This window comes from Engystomops pustulosus, chromosome 4, assembly GCF_040894005.1.
Source record: "Engystomops pustulosus chromosome 4, aEngPut4.maternal, whole genome shotgun sequence".
NCBI lineage: Eukaryota > Metazoa > Chordata > Amphibia > Anura > Leptodactylidae > Engystomops > Engystomops pustulosus.
The window spans coordinates 211,255,988-211,271,233 of record NC_092414.1 but is presented as its reverse complement, the minus strand read 5'-3'; the positions used below and the strand labels follow the sequence as shown (position 1 = coordinate 211,271,233).

Below are 15,246 nucleotides of genomic sequence, written 5' to 3'. Positions count from 1 at the left end.
TGGCCATTCATCTGACGCTTTCTGGCCCATCCCGTATGACTTTGTACCCGGTAGAAGGGCTTAACAGTCCTCCTACTAAAGCTCACCAAAAGCGGAGGAACTGGCCCGTACGGGGATCGAACCCGCGACCTTGGCGTTATTAGCACCACGCTCTAACCAACTGAGCTAACCGGCCATATGTGATGTGCTCGGTCTTCTGATGCTTTCCGGCCCTACCCGCCCGAATGTCTACCGAATAAAAGGGATTAAAGGTCCGTTTGCCCACAATTGAAAAGAAAGGGCTGTGCAACCTGTCCAAAAGATAGCAGTGGGTCTTCAGAAAAAAAGAGCCTGGCTCACACAGGGGTTGAGGCTGCGACCTTAATGTAATTAGCATCGCACTCTAAGCTACTTGGGAAGATTAGAGCCAGGTGACTACAGGGCTCGAACCAGAGGCTTTGGCATGATTAGCAGAATGCTCTAACCAACTCAGCTCACTGGTCATGTATTTTGGCAAATCTAACAACACTTTCTGGGCCTTCTTAAATGACTGTCTAGCTGGATAAAAGGGCCGACAGGTCCGACCTAATTCTGATGAGAAAAGCCAGGCAACTACACAGATGGAACGGGAGACTTTGGCATTATTAGCATAATGCTCTAACCAACTGAGCTCGCCGGAAATGAAAGAGTTTTGCAACCTGTCCACTATATAACAGAGAGCTCACCAAAATTCAAGAATCTGGCCCCTGACCGGCCGTGGGCTGTGGCCATTCATCTGACGCTTTCTGGCCCATCCCGTATGACTTTGTACCCGGTAGAAGGGCTTAACAGTCCTCCTACTAAAGCTCACCAAAAGCGGAGGAACTGGCCCGTACGGGGATCGAACCCGCGACCTTGGCGTTATTAGCACCACGCTCTAACCAACTGAGCTAACCGGCCATATGTGATGTGCTCGGTCTTCTGATGCTTTCCGGCCCTACCCGCCCGAATGTCTACCGAATAAAAGGGATTAAAGGTCCGTTTGCCCACAATTGAAAAGAAAGGGCTGTGCAACCTGTCCAAAAGATAGCAGTGGGTCTTCAGAAAAAAAGAGCCTGGCTCACACAGGGGTTGAGGCTGCGACCTTAATGTAATTAGCATCGCACTCTAAGCTACTTGGGAAGATTAGAGCCAGGTGACTACAGGGCTCGAACCAGAGGCTTTGGCATGATTAGCAGAATGCTCTAACCAACTCAGCTCACTGGTCATGTATTTTGGCAAATCTAACAACACTTTCTGGGCCTTCTTAAATGACTGTCTTGCTGGATAAAAGGGCCGACAGGTCCGACCTAATTCTGATGAGAAAAGCCAGGCAACTACACAGATGGAACGGGAGACTTTGGCATTATTAGCATAATGCTCTAACCAACTGAGCTCGCCGGAAATGAAAGAGTTTTGCAACCTGTCCACTATATAACAGAGAGCTCACCAAAATTCAAGAATCTGGCCCCTGACCGGCCGTGGGCTGTGGCCATTCATCTGACGCTTTCTGGCCCATCCCGTATGACTTTGTACCCGGTAGAAGGGCTTAACAGTCCTCCTACTAAAGCTCACCAAAAGCGGAGGAACTGGCCCGTACGGGGATCGAACCCGCGACCTTGGCGTTATTAGCACCACGCTCTAACCAACTGAGCTAACCGGCCATATGTGATGTGCTCGGTCTTCTGATGCTTTCCGGCCCTACCCGCCCGAATGTCTACCGAATAAAAGGGATTAAAGGTCCGTTTGCCCACAATTGAAAAGAAAGGGCTGTGCAACCTGTCCAAAAGATAGCAGTGGGTCTTCAGAAAAAAAGAGCCTGGCTCACACAGGGGTTGAGGCTGCGACCTTAATGTAATTAGCATCGCACTCTAAGCTACTTGGGAAGATTAGAGCCAGGTGACTACAGGGCTCGAACCAGAGGCTTTGGCATGATTAGCAGAATGCTCTAACCAACTCAGCTCACTGGTCATGTATTTTGGCAAATCTAACAACACTTTCTGGGCCTTCTTAAATGACTGTCTAGCTGGATAAAAGGGCCGACAGGTCCGACCTAATTCTGATGAGAAAAGCCAGGCAACTACACAGATGGAACGGGAGACTTTGGCATTATTAGAATAATGCTCTAACCAACTGAGCTCGCCGGAAATGAAAGAGTTTTGCAACCTGTCCACTATATAACAGAGAGCTCACCAAAATTCAAGAATCTGGCCCCTGACCGGCCGTGGGCTGTGGCCATTCATCTGACGCTTTCTGGCCCATCCCGTATGACTTTGTACCCGGTAGAAGGGCTTAACAGTCCTCCTACTAAAGCTCACCAAAAGCGGAGGAACTGGCCCGTACGGGGATCGAACCCGCGACCTTGGCGTTATTAGCACCACGCTCTAACCAACTGAGCTAACCGGCCATATGTGATGTGCTCGGTCTTCTGATGCTTTCCGGCCCTACCCGCCCGAATGTCTACCGAATAAAAGGGATTAAAGGTCCGTTTGCCCACAATTGAAAAGAAAGGGCTGTGCAACCTGTCCAAAAGATAGCAGTGGGTCTTCAGAAAAAAAGAGCCTGGCTCACACAGGGGTTGAGGCTGCGACCTTAATGTAATTAGCATCGCACTCTAAGCTACTTGGGAAGATTAGAGCCAGGTGACTACAGGGCTCGAACCAGAGGCTTTGGCATGATTAGCAGAATGCTCTAACCAACTCAGCTCACTGGTCATGTATTTTGGCAAATCTAACAACACTTTCTGGGCCTTCTTAAATGACTGTCTAGCTGGATAAAAGGGCCGACAGGTCCGACCTAATTCTGATGAGAAAAGCCAGGCAACTACACAGATGGAACGGGAGACTTTGGCATTATTAGCATAATGCTCTAACCAACTGAGCTCGCCGGAAATGAAAGAGTTTTGCAACCTGTCCACTATATAACAGAGAGCTCACCAAAATTCAAGAATCTGGCCCCTGACCGGCCGTGGGCTGTGGCCATTCATCTGACGCTTTCTGGCCCATCCCGTATGACTTTGTACCCGGTAGAAGGGCTTAACAGTCCTCCTACTAAAGCTCACCAAAAGCGGAGGAACTGGCCCGTACGGGGATCGAACCCGCGACCTTGGCGTTATTAGCACCACGCTCTAACCAACTGAGCTAACCGGCCATATGTGATGTGCTCGGTCTTCTGATGCTTTCCGGCCCTACCCGCCCGAATGTCTACCGAATAAAAGGGATTAAAGGTCCGTTTGCCCACAATTGAAAAGAAAGGGCTGTGCAACCTGTCCAAAAGATAGCAGTGGGTCTTCAGAAAAAAAGAGCCTGGCTCACACAGGGGTTGAGGCTGCGACCTTAATGTAATTAGCATCGCACTCTAAGCTACTTGGGAAGATTAGAGCCAGGTGACTACAGGGCTCGAACCAGAGGCTTTGGCATGATTAGCAGAATGCTCTAACCAACTCAGCTCACTGGTCATGTATTTTGGCAAATCTAACAACACTTTCTGGGCCTTCTTAAATGACTGTCTAGCTGGATAAAAGGGCCGACAGGTCCGACCTAATTCTGATGAGAAAAGCCAGGCAACTACACAGATGGAACGGGAGACTTTGGCATTATTAGCATAATGCTCTAACCAACTGAGCTCGCCGGAAATGAAAGAGTTTTGCAACCTGTCCACTATATAACAGAGAGCTCACCAAAATTCAAGAATCTGGCCCCTGACCGGCCGTGGGCTGTGGCCATTCATCTGACGCTTTCTGGCCCATCCCGTATGACTTTGTACCCGGTAGAAGGGCTTAACAGTCCTCCTACTAAAGCTCACCAAAAGCGGAGGAACTGGCCCGTACGGGGATCGAACCCGCGACCTTGGCGTTATTAGCACCACGCTCTAACCAACTGAGCTAACCGGCCATATGTGATGTGCTCGGTCTTCTGATGCTTTCCGGCCCTACCCACCCGAATGTCTACCGAATAAAAGGGATTAAAGGTCCGTTTGCCCACAATTGAAAAGAAAGGGCTGTGCAACCTGTCCAAAAGATAGCAGTGGGTCTTCAGAAAAAAAGAGCCTGGCTCACACAGGGGTTGAGGCTGCGACCTTAATGTAATTAGCATCGCACTCTAAGCTACTTGGGAAGATTAGAGCCAGGTGACTACAGGGCTCGAACCAGAGGCTTTGGCATGATTAGCAGAATGCTCTAACCAACTCAGCTCACTGGTCATGTATTTTGGCAAATCTAACAACACTTTCTGGGCCTTCTTAAATGACTGTCTAGCTGGATAAAAGGGCCGACAGGTCCGACCTAATTCTGATGAGAAAAGCCAGGCAACTACACAGATGGAACGGGAGACTTTGGCATTATTAGCATAATGCTCTAACCAACTGAGCTCGCCGGAAATGAAAGAGTTTTGCAACCTGTCCACTATATAACAGAGAGCTCACCAAAATTCAAGAATCTGGCCCCTGACCGGCCGTGGGCTGTGGCCATTCATCTGACGCTTTCTGGCCCATCCCGTATGACTTTGTACCCGGTAGAAGGGCTTAACAGTCCTCCTACTAAAGCTCACCAAAAGCGGAGGAACTGGCCCGTACGGGGATCGAACCCGCGACCTTGGCGTTATTAGCACCACGCTCTAACCAACTGAGCTAACCGGCCATATGTGATGTGCTCGGTCTTCTGATGCTTTCCGGCCCTACCCGCCCGAATGTCTACCGAATAAAAGGGATTAAAGGTCCGTTTGCCCACAATTGAAAAGAAAGGGCTGTGCAACCTGTCCAAAAGATAGCAGTGGGTCTTCAGAAAAAAAGAGCCTGGCTCACACAGGGGTTGAGGCTGCGACCTTAATGTAATTAGCATCGCACTCTAAGCTACTTGGGAAGATTAGAGCCAGGTGACTACAGGGCTCGAACCAGAGGCTTTGGCATGATTAGCAGAATGCTCTAACCAACTCAGCTCACTGGTCATGTATTTTGGCAAATCTAACAACACTTTCTGGGCCTTCTTAAATGACTGTCTAGCTGGATAAAAGGGCCGACAGGTCCGACCTAATTCTGATGAGAAAAGCCAGGCAACTACACAGATGGAACGGGAGACTTTGGCATTATTAGCATAATGCTCTAACCAACTGAGCTCGCCGGAAATGAAAGAGTTTTGCAACCTGTCCACTATATAACAGAGAGCTCACCAAAATTCAAGAATCTGGCCCCTGACCGGCCGTGGGCTGTGGCCATTCATCTGACGCTTTCTGGCCCATCCCGTATGACTTTGTACCCGGTAGAAGGGCTTAACAGTCCTCCTACTAAAGCTCACCAAAAGCGGAGGAACTGGCCCGTACGGGGATCGAACCCGCGACCTTGGCGTTATTAGCACCACGCTCTAACCAACTGAGCTAACCGGCCATATGTGATGTGCTCGGTCTTCTGATGCTTTCCGGCCCTACCCGCCCGAATGTCTACCGAATAAAAGGGATTAAAGGTCCGTTTGCCCACAATTGAAAAGAAAGGGCTGTGCAACCTGTCCAAAAGATAGCAGTGGGTCTTCAGAAAAAAAGAGCCTGGCTCACACAGGGGTTGAGGCTGCGACCTTAATGTAATTAGCATCGCACTCTAAGCTACTTGGGAAGATTAGAGCCAGGTGACTACAGGGCTCGAACCAGAGGCTTTGGCATGATTAGCAGAATGCTCTAACCAACTCAGCTCACTGGTCATGTATTTTGGCAAATCTAACAACACTTTCTGGGCCTTCTTAAATGACTGTCTAGCTGGATAAAAGGGCCGACAGGTCCGACCTAATTCTGATGAGAAAAGCCAGGCAACTACACAGATGGAACGGGAGACTTTGGCATTATTAGCATAATGCTCTAACCAACTGAGCTCGCCGGAAATGAAAGAGTTTTGCAACCTGTCCACTATATAACAGAGAGCTCACCAAAATTCAAGAATCTGGCCCCTGACCGGCCGTGGGCTGTGGCCATTCATCTGACGCTTTCTGGCCCATCCCGTATGACTTTGTACCCGGTAGAAGGGCTTAACAGTCCTCCTACTAAAGCTCACCAAAAGCAGAGGAACTGGCCCGTACGGGGATCGAACCCGCGACCTTGGCGTTATTAGCACCACGCTCTAACCAACTGAGCTAACCGGCCATATGTGATGTGCTCGGTCTTCTGATGCTTTCCGGCCCTACCCGCCCGAATGTCTACCGAATAAAAGGGATTAAAGGTCCGTTTGCCCACAATTGAAAAGAAAGGGCTGTGCAACCTGTCCAAAAGATAGCAGTGGGTCTTCAGAAAAAAAGAGCCTGGCTCACACAGGGGTTGAGGCTGCGACCTTAATGTAATTAGCATCGCACTCTAAGCTACTTGGGAAGATTAGAGCCAGGTGACTACAGGGCTCGAACCAGAGGCTTTGGCATGATTAGCAGAATGCTCTAACCAACTCAGCTCACTGGTCATGTATTTTGGCAAATCTAACAACACTTTCTGGGCCTTCTTAAATGACTGTCTAGCTGGATAAAAGGGCCGACAGGTCCGACCTAATTCTGATGAGAAAAGCCAGGCAACTACACAGATGGAACTGGAGACTTTGGCATTATTAGCATAATGCTCTAACCAACTGAGCTCGCCGGAAATGAAAGAGTTTTGCAACCTGTCCACTATATAACAGAGAGCTCACCAAAATTCAAGAATCTGGCCCCTGACCGGCCGTGGGCTGTGGCCATTCATCTGACGCTTTCTGGCCCATCCCGTATGACTTTGTACCCGGTAGAAGGGCTTAACAGTCCTCTTACTAAAGCTCACCAAAAGCAGAGGAACTGGCCCGTACGGGGATCGAACCCGCGACCTTGGCGTTATTAGCACCACGCTCTAACCAACTGAGCTAACCGGCCATATGTGATGTGCTCGGTCTTCTGATGCTTTCCGGCCCTACCCGCCCGAATGTCTACCGAATAAAAGGGATTAAAGGTCCGTTTGCCCACAATTGAAAAGAAAGGGCTGTGCAACCTGTCCAAAAGATAGCAGTGGGTCTTCAGAAAAAAAGAGCCTGGCTCACACAGGGGTTGAGGCTGCGACCTTAATGTAATTAGCATCGCACTCTAAGCTACTTGGGAAGATTAGAGCCAGGTGACTACAGGGCTCGAACCAGAGGCTTTGGCATGATTAGCAGAATGCTCTAACCAACTCAGCTCACTGGTCATGTATTTTGGCAAATCTAACAACACTTTCTGGGCCTTCTTAAATGACTGTCTAGCTGGATAAAAGGGCCGACAGGTCCGACCTAATTCTGATGAGAAAAGCCAGGCAACTACACAGATGGAACGGGAGACTTTGGCATTATTAGCATAATGCTCTAACCAACTGAGCTCGCCGGAAATGAAAGAGTTTTGCAACCTGTCCACTATATAACAGAGAGCTCACCAAAATTCAAGAATCTGGCCCCTGACCGGCCGTGGGCTGTGGCCATTCATCTGACGCTTTCTGGCCCATCCCGTATGACTTTGTACCCGGTAGAAGGGCTTAACAGTCCTCCTACTAAAGCTCACCAAAAGCAGAGGAACTGGCCCGTACGGGGATCGAACCCGCGACCTTGGCGTTATTAGCACCACGCTCTAACCAACTGAGCTAACCGGCCATATGTGATGTGCTCGGTCTTCTGATGCTTTCCGGCCCTACCCGCCCGAATGTCTACCGAATAAAAGGGATTAAAGGTCCGTTTGCCCACAATTGAAAAGAAAGGGCTGTGCAACCTGTCCAAAAGATAGCAGTGGGTCTTCAGAAAAAAAGAGCCTGGCTCACACAGGGGTTGAGGCTGCGACCTTAATGTAATTAGCATCGCACTCTAAGCTACTTGGGAAGATTAGAGCCAGGTGACTACAGGGCTCGAACCAGAGGCTTTGGCATGATTAGCAGAATGCTCTAACCAACTCAGCTCACTGGTCATGTATTTTGGCAAATCTAACAACACTTTCTGGGCCTTCTTAAATGACTGTCTAGCTGGATAAAAGGGCCGACAGGTCCGACCTAATTCTGATGAGAAAAGCCAGGCAACTACACAGATGGAACTGGAGACTTTGGCATTATTAGCATAATGCTCTAACCAACTGAGCTCGCCAGAAATGAAAGAGTTTTGCAACCTGTCCACTATATAACAGAGAGCTCACCAAAATTCAAGAATCTGGCCCCTGACCGGCCGTGGGCTGTGGCCATTCATCTGACGCTTTCTGGCCCATCCCGTATGACTTTGTACCCGGTAGAAGGGCTTAACAGTCCTCCTACTAAAGCTCACCAAAAGCGGAGGAACTGGCCCGTACGGGGATCGAACCCGCGACCTTGGCGTTATTAGCACCACGCTCTAACCAACTGAGCTAACCGGCCATATGTGATGTGCTCGGTCTTCTGATGCTTTCCGGCCCTACCCGCCCGAATGTCTACCGAATAAAAGGGATTAAAGGTCCGTTTGCCCACAATTGAAAAGAAAGGGCTGTGCAACCTGTCCAAAAGATAGCAGTGGGTCTTCAGAAAAAAAGAGCCTGGCTCACACAGGGGTTGAGGCTGCGACCTTAATGTAATTAGCATCGCACTCTAAGCTACTTGGGAAGATTAGAGCCAGGTGACTACAGGGCTCGAACCAGAGGCTTTGGCATGATTAGCAGAATGCTCTAACCAACTCAGCTCACTGGTCATGTATTTTGGCAAATCTAACAACACTTTCTGGGCCTTCTTAAATGACTGTCTAGCTGGATAAAAGGGCCGACAGGTCCGACCTAATTCTGATGAGAAAAGCCAGGCAACTACACAGATGGAACGGGAGACTTTGGCATTATTAGCATAATGCTCTAACCAACTGAGCTCGCCGGAAATGAAAGAGTTTTGCAACCTGTCCACTATATAACAGAGAGCTCACCAAAATTCAAGAATCTGGCCCCTGACCGGCCGTGGGCTGTGGCCATTCATCTGACGCTTTCTGGCCCATCCCGTATGACTTTGTACCCGGTAGAAGGGCTTAACAGTCCTCCTACTAAAGCTCACCAAAAGCGGAGGAACTGGCCCGTACGGGGATCGAACCCGCGACCTTGGCGTTATTAGCACCACGCTCTAACCAACTGAGCTAACCGGCCATATGTGATGTGCTCGGTCTTCTGATGCTTTCCGGCCCTACCCGCCCGAATGTCTACCGAATAAAAGGGATTAAAGGTCCGTTTGCCCACAATTGAAAAGAAAGGGCTGTGCAACCTGTCCAAAAGATAGCAGTGGGTCTTCAGAAAAAAAGAGCCTGGCTCACACAGGGGTTGAGGCTGCGACCTTAATGTAATTAGCATCGCACTCTAAGCTACTTGGGAAGATTAGAGCCAGGTGACTACAGGGCTCGAACCAGAGGCTTTGGCATGATTAGCAGAATGCTCTAACCAACTCAGCTCACTGGTCATGTATTTTGGCAAATCTAACAACACTTTCTGGGCCTTCTTAAATGACTGTCTAGCTGGATAAAAGGGCCGACAGGTCCGACCTAATTCTGATGAGAAAAGCCAGGCAACTACACAGATGGAACTGGAGACTTTGGCATTATTAGCATAATGCTCTAACCAACTGAGCTCGCCGGAAATGAAAGAGTTTTGCAACCTGTCCACTATATAACAGAGAGCTCACCAAAATTCAAGAATCTGGCCCCTGACCGGCCGTGGGCTGTGGCCATTCATCTGACGCTTTCTGGCCCATCCCGTATGACTTTGTACCCGGTAGAAGGGCTTAACAGTCCTCCTACTAAAGCTCACCAAAAGCGGAGGAACTGGCCCGTACGGGGATCGAACCCGCGACCTTGGCGTTATTAGCACCACGCTCTAACCAACTGAGCTAACAGGCCATATGTGATGTGCTCGGTCTTCTGATGCTTTCCGGCCCTACCCGCCCGAATGTCTACCGAATAAAAGGGATTAAAGGATCGTTTGCCCACAATTGAAAAGAAAGGGCTGTGCAACCTGTCCAAAAGATAGCAGTGGGTCTTCAGAAAAAAAGAGCCTGGCTCACACAGGGGTTGAGGCTGCGACCTTAATGTAATTAGCATCGCACTCTAAGCTACTTGGGAAGATTAGAGCCAGGTGACTACAGGGCTCGAACCAGAGGCTTTGGCATGATTAGCAGAATGCTCTAACCAACTCAGCTCACTGGTCATGTATTTTGGCAAATCTAACAACACTTTCTGGGCCTTCTTAAATGACTGTCTAGCTGGATAAAAGGGCCGACAGGTCCGACCTAATTCTGATGAGAAAAGCCAGGCAACTACACAGATGGAACGGGAGACTTTGGCATTATTTGCATAATGCTCTAACCAACTGAGCTCGCGTGAAATGAAAGAGTTTTGCAACCTGTCCACTATATAACAGAGAGCTCACCAAAATTCAAGAATCTGGCCCCTGACCGGCCGTGGGCTGTGGCCATTCATCTGACGCCTTCTGGCCCATCCCGTATGACTTTGTACCCGGTAGAAGGGCTTAACAGTCCTCCTACTAAAGCTCACCAAAAGCGGAGGAACTGGCCCGTACGGGGATCGAACCCGCGACCTTGGCGTTATTAGCACCACGCTCTAACCAACTGAGCTAACCGGCCATATGTGATGTGCTCGGTCTTCTGATGCTTTCCGGCCCTACCCGCCCGAATGTCTACCGAATAAAAGGGATTAAAGGTCCGTTTGCCCACAATTGAAAAGAAAGGGCTGTGCAACCTGTCCAAAAGATAGCAGTGGGTCTTCAGAAAAAAAGAGCCTGGCTCACACAGGGGTTGAGGCTGCGACCTTAATGTAATTAGCATCGCACTCTAAGCTACTTGGGAAGATTAGAGCCAGGTGACTACAGGGCTCGAACCAGAGGCTTTGGCATGATTAGCAGAATGCTCTAACCAACTCAGCTCACTGGTCATGTATTTTGGCAAATCTAACAACACTTTCTGGGCCTTCTTAAATGACTGTCTAGCTGGATAAAAGGGCCGACAGGTCCGACCTAATTCTGATGAGAAAAGCCAGGCAACTACACAGATGGAACGGGAGACTTTGGCATTATTAGCATAATGCTCTAACCAACTGAGCTCGCCGGAAATGAAAGAGTTTTGCAACCTGTCCACTATATAACAGAGAGCTCACCAAAATTCAAGAATCTGGCCCCTGACCGGCCGTGGGCTGTGGCCATTCATCTGACGCTTTCTGGCCCATCCCGTATGACTTTGTACCCGGTAGAAGGGCTTAACAGTCCTCCTACTAAAGCTCACCAAAAGCGGAGGAACTGGCCCGTACGGGGATCGAACCCGCGACCTTGGCGTTATTAGCACCACGCTCTAACCAACTGAGCTAACCGGCCATATGTGATGTGCTCGGTCTTCTGATGCTTTCCGGCCCTACCCGCCCGAATGTCTACCGAATAAAAGGGATTAAAGGTCCGTTTGCCCACAATTGAAAAGAAAGGGCTGTGCAACCTGTCCAAAAGATAGCAGTGGGTCTTCAGAAAAAAAGAGCCTGGCTCACACAGGGGTTGAGGCTGCGACCTTAATGTAATTAGCATCGCACTCTAAGCTACTTGGGAAGATTAGAGCCAGGTGACTACAGGGCTCGAACCAGAGGCTTTGGCATGATTAGCAGAATGCTCTAACCAACTCAGCTCACTGGTCATGTATTTTGGCAAATCTAACAACACTTTCTGGGCCTTCTTAAATGACTGTCTAGCTGGATAAAAGGGCCGACAGGTCCGACCTAATTCTGATGAGAAAAGCCAGGCAACTACACAGATGGAACGGGAGACTTTGGCATTATTAGCATAATGCTCTAACCAACTGAGCTCGCCGGAAATGAAAGAGTTTTGCAACCTGTCCACTGTATAACAGAGAGCTCACAAAAATTCAAGAATCTGGCCCCTGACCGGCCGTGGGCTGTGGCCATTCATCTGACGCTTTCTGGCCCATCCCGTATGACTTTGTACCCGGTAGAAGGGCTTAACAGTCCTCCTACTAAAGCTCACCAAAAGCGGAGGAACTGGCCCGTACGGGGATCGAACCCGCGACCTTGGCGTTATTAGCACCACGCTCTAACCAACTGAGCTAACCGGCCATATGTGATGTGCTCGGTCTTCTGATGCTTTCCGGCCCTACCCGCCCGAATGTCTACCGAATAAAAGGGATTAAAGGTCCGTTTGCCCACAATTGAAAAGAAAGGGCTGTGCAACCTGTCCAAAAGATAGCAGTGGGTCTTCAGAAAAAAAGAGCCTGGCTCACACAGGGGTTGAGGCTGCGACCTTAATGTAATTAGCATCGCACTCTAAGCTACTTGGGAAGATTAGAGCCAGGTGACTACAGGGCTCGAACCAGAGGCTTTGGCATGATTAGCAGAATGCTCTAACCAACTCAGCTCACTGGTCATGTATTTTGGCAAATCTAACAACACTTTCTGGGCCTTCTTAAATGACTGTCTAGCTGGATAAAAGGGCCGACAGGTCCGACCTAATTCTGATGAGAAAAGCCAGGCAACTACACAGATGGAACGGGAGACTTTGGCATTATTAGCATAATGCTCTAACCAACTGAGCTCGCCGGAAATGAAAGAGTTTTGCAACCTGTCCACTATATAACAGAGAGCTCACCAAAATTCAAGAATCTGGCCCCTGACCGGCCGTGGGCTGTGGCCATTCATCTGACGCTTTCTGGCCCATCCCGTATGACTTTGTACCCGGTAGAAGGGCTTAACAGTCCTCCTACTAAAGCTCACCAAAAGCAGAGGAACTGGCCCGTACGGGGATCGAACCCGCGACCTTGGCGTTATTAGCACCACGCTCTAACCAACTGAGCTAACCGGCCATATGTGATGTGCTCGGTCTTCTGATGCTTTCCCGCCCTACCCGCCCGAATGTCTACCGAATAAAAGGGATTAAAGGTCCGTTTGCCCACAATTGAAAAGAAAGGGCTGTGCAACCTGTCCAAAAGATAGCAGTGGGTCTTCAGAAAAAAAGAGCCTGGCTCACACAGGGGTTGAGGCTGCGACCTTAATGTAATTAGCATCGCACTCTAAGCTACTTGGGAAGATTAGAGCCAGGTGACTACAGGGCTCGAACCAGAGGCTTTGGCATGATTAGCAGAATGCTCTAACCAACTCAGCTCACTGGTCATGTATTTTGGCAAATCTAACAACATTTTCTGGGCCTTCTTAAATGACTGTCTAGCTGGATAAAAGGGCCGACAGGTCCGACCTAATTCTGATGAGAAAAGCCAGGCAACTACACAGATGGAACGGGAGACTTTGGCATTATTAGCATAATGCTCTAACCAACTGAGCTCGCCGGAAATGAAAGAGTTTTGCAACCTGTCCACTATATAACAGAGAGCTCACCAAAATTCAAGAATCTGGCCCCTGACCGGCCGTGGGCTGTGGCCATTCATCTGACGCTTTCTGGCCCATCCCGTATGACTTTGTACCCGGTAGAAGGGCTTAACAGTCCTCCTACTAAAGCTCACCAAAAGCGGAGGAACTGGCCCGTACGGGGATCGAACCCGCGACCTTGGCGTTATTAGCACCATGCTCTAACCAACTGAGCTAACCGGCCATATGTGATGTGCTCGGTCTTCTGATGCTTTCCGGCCCTACCCGCCCGAATGTCTACCGAATAAAAGGGATTAAAGGTCCGTTTGCCCACAATTAAAAAGAAAGGGCTGTGCAACCTGTCCAAAAGATAGCAGTGGGTCTTCAGAAAAAAAGAGCCTGGCTCACACAGGGGTTGAGGCTGCGACCTTAATGTAATTAGCATCGCACTCTAAGCTACTTGGGAAGATTAGAGCCAGGTGACTACAGGGCTCGAACCAGAGGCTTTGGCATGATTAGCAGAATGCTCTAACCAACTCAGCTCACTGGTCATGTATTTTGGCAAATCTAACAACACTTTCTGGGCCTTCTTAAATGACTGTCTAGCTGGATAAAAGGGCCGACAGGTCCGACCTAATTCTGATGAGAAAAGCCAGGCAACTACACAGATGGAACGGGAGACTTTGGCATTATTAGCATAATGCTCTAACCAACTGAGCTCGCCGGAAATGAAAGAGTTTTGCAACCTGTCCACTATATAACAGAGAGCTCACCAAAATTCAAGAATCTGGCCCCTGACCGGCCGTGGGCTGTGGCCATTCATCTGACGCTTTCTGGCCCATCCCGTATGACTTTGTACCCGGTAGAAGGGCTTAACAGTCCTCCTACTAAAGCTCACCAAAAGCAGAGGAACTGGCCCGTACGGGGATCGAACCCGCGACCTTGGCGTTATTAGCACCACGCTCTAACCAACTGAGCTAACCGGCCATATGTGATGTGCTCGGTCTTCTGATGCTTTCCGGCCCTACCCGCCCGAATGTCTACCGAATAAAAGGGATTAAAGGTCCGTTTGCCCACAATTGAAAAGAAAGGGCTGTGCAACCTGTCCAAAAGATAGCAGTGGGTCTTCAGAAAAAAAGAGCCTGGCTCACACAGGGGTTGAGGCTGCGACCTTAATGTAATTAGCATCGCACTCTAAGCTACTTGGGAAGATTAGAGCCAGGTGACTACAGGGCTCGAACCAGAGGCTTTGGCATGATTAGCAGAATGCTCTAACCAACTCAGCTCACTGGTCATGTATTTTGGCAAATCTAACAACACTTTCTGGGCCTTCTTAAATGACTGTCTAGCTGGATAAAAGGGCCGACAGGTCCGACCTAATTCTGATGAGAAAAGCCAGGCAACTACACAGATGGAACGGGAGACTTTGGCATTATTAGCATAATGCTCTAACCAACTGAGCTCGCCGGAAATGAAAGAGTTTTGCAACCTGTCCACTATATAACAGAGAGCTCACCAAAATTCAAGAATCTGGCCCCTGACCGGCCGTGGGCTGTGGCCATTCATCTGACGCTTTCTGGCCCATCCCGTATGACTTTGTACCCGGTAGAAGGGCTTAACAGTCCTCCTACTAAAGCTCACCAAAAGCAGAGGAACTGGCCCGTACGGGGATCGAACCCGCGACCTTGGCGTTATTAGCACCACGCTCTAACCAACTGAGCTAACCGGCCATATGTGATGTGCTCGGTCTTCTGATGCTTTCCGGCCCTACCCGCCCGAATGTCTACCGAATAAAAGGGATTAAAGGTCCGTTTGCCCACAATTGAAAAGAAAGGGCTGTGCAACCTGTCCAAAAGATAGCAGTGGGTCTTCAGAAAAAAAGAGCCTGGCTCACACAGGGGTTGAGGCTGCGACCTTAATGTAATTAGCATCGCACTCTAA

At 49.3% G+C, this 15,246-nt stretch overlaps 20 non-coding genes across 20 annotated transcripts; all 20 read right to left on the bottom strand.

Moving 5' to 3' along the window:
• Window positions 1-101: 101 nt before the first annotated feature.
• TRNAI-AAU (transfer RNA isoleucine (anticodon AAU)) lies at window positions 102-175 on the bottom strand. Its single transcript has one exon. It is a non-coding gene; the product is annotated as a tRNA-Ile (tRNA).
• A 669-nt stretch (window positions 176-844) lies between these two features.
• On the bottom strand, window positions 845-918 carry TRNAI-AAU (transfer RNA isoleucine (anticodon AAU)). The gene has a single exon. It is a non-coding gene; the product is annotated as a tRNA-Ile (tRNA).
• A 669-nt stretch (window positions 919-1,587) lies between these two features.
• On the bottom strand, window positions 1,588-1,661 carry TRNAI-AAU (transfer RNA isoleucine (anticodon AAU)). The gene has a single exon. It is a non-coding gene; the product is annotated as a tRNA-Ile (tRNA).
• Window positions 1,662-2,330: 669 nt separating this feature from the next.
• On the bottom strand, window positions 2,331-2,404 carry TRNAI-AAU (transfer RNA isoleucine (anticodon AAU)). The gene has a single exon. It is a non-coding gene; the product is annotated as a tRNA-Ile (tRNA).
• A 669-nt stretch (window positions 2,405-3,073) lies between these two features.
• On the bottom strand, window positions 3,074-3,147 carry TRNAI-AAU (transfer RNA isoleucine (anticodon AAU)). The gene has a single exon. It is a non-coding gene; the product is annotated as a tRNA-Ile (tRNA).
• A 669-nt stretch (window positions 3,148-3,816) lies between these two features.
• TRNAI-AAU (transfer RNA isoleucine (anticodon AAU)) lies at window positions 3,817-3,890 on the bottom strand. Its single transcript has one exon. It is a non-coding gene; the product is annotated as a tRNA-Ile (tRNA).
• Window positions 3,891-4,559: 669 nt separating this feature from the next.
• TRNAI-AAU (transfer RNA isoleucine (anticodon AAU)) lies at window positions 4,560-4,633 on the bottom strand. Its single transcript has one exon. It is a non-coding gene; the product is annotated as a tRNA-Ile (tRNA).
• A 669-nt stretch (window positions 4,634-5,302) lies between these two features.
• On the bottom strand, window positions 5,303-5,376 carry TRNAI-AAU (transfer RNA isoleucine (anticodon AAU)). Its single transcript has one exon. It is a non-coding gene; the product is annotated as a tRNA-Ile (tRNA).
• A 669-nt stretch (window positions 5,377-6,045) lies between these two features.
• Window positions 6,046-6,119, bottom strand: TRNAI-AAU (transfer RNA isoleucine (anticodon AAU)). The gene has a single exon. It is a non-coding gene; the product is annotated as a tRNA-Ile (tRNA).
• Window positions 6,120-6,788: 669 nt separating this feature from the next.
• Window positions 6,789-6,862, bottom strand: TRNAI-AAU (transfer RNA isoleucine (anticodon AAU)). Its single transcript has one exon. It is a non-coding gene; the product is annotated as a tRNA-Ile (tRNA).
• Window positions 6,863-7,531: 669 nt separating this feature from the next.
• On the bottom strand, window positions 7,532-7,605 carry TRNAI-AAU (transfer RNA isoleucine (anticodon AAU)). The gene has a single exon. It is a non-coding gene; the product is annotated as a tRNA-Ile (tRNA).
• A 669-nt stretch (window positions 7,606-8,274) lies between these two features.
• On the bottom strand, window positions 8,275-8,348 carry TRNAI-AAU (transfer RNA isoleucine (anticodon AAU)). The gene has a single exon. It is a non-coding gene; the product is annotated as a tRNA-Ile (tRNA).
• Window positions 8,349-9,017: 669 nt separating this feature from the next.
• Window positions 9,018-9,091, bottom strand: TRNAI-AAU (transfer RNA isoleucine (anticodon AAU)). Its single transcript has one exon. It is a non-coding gene; the product is annotated as a tRNA-Ile (tRNA).
• A 669-nt stretch (window positions 9,092-9,760) lies between these two features.
• Window positions 9,761-9,834, bottom strand: TRNAI-AAU (transfer RNA isoleucine (anticodon AAU)). The gene has a single exon. It is a non-coding gene; the product is annotated as a tRNA-Ile (tRNA).
• Window positions 9,835-10,503: 669 nt separating this feature from the next.
• On the bottom strand, window positions 10,504-10,577 carry TRNAI-AAU (transfer RNA isoleucine (anticodon AAU)). The gene has a single exon. It is a non-coding gene; the product is annotated as a tRNA-Ile (tRNA).
• A 669-nt stretch (window positions 10,578-11,246) lies between these two features.
• TRNAI-AAU (transfer RNA isoleucine (anticodon AAU)) lies at window positions 11,247-11,320 on the bottom strand. Its single transcript has one exon. It is a non-coding gene; the product is annotated as a tRNA-Ile (tRNA).
• A 669-nt stretch (window positions 11,321-11,989) lies between these two features.
• Window positions 11,990-12,063, bottom strand: TRNAI-AAU (transfer RNA isoleucine (anticodon AAU)). Its single transcript has one exon. It is a non-coding gene; the product is annotated as a tRNA-Ile (tRNA).
• A 669-nt stretch (window positions 12,064-12,732) lies between these two features.
• On the bottom strand, window positions 12,733-12,806 carry TRNAI-AAU (transfer RNA isoleucine (anticodon AAU)). Its single transcript has one exon. It is a non-coding gene; the product is annotated as a tRNA-Ile (tRNA).
• Window positions 12,807-14,218: 1,412 nt separating this feature from the next.
• TRNAI-AAU (transfer RNA isoleucine (anticodon AAU)) lies at window positions 14,219-14,292 on the bottom strand. The gene has a single exon. It is a non-coding gene; the product is annotated as a tRNA-Ile (tRNA).
• Window positions 14,293-14,961: 669 nt separating this feature from the next.
• TRNAI-AAU (transfer RNA isoleucine (anticodon AAU)) lies at window positions 14,962-15,035 on the bottom strand. The gene has a single exon. It is a non-coding gene; the product is annotated as a tRNA-Ile (tRNA).
• Window positions 15,036-15,246: the final 211 nt, after the last annotated feature.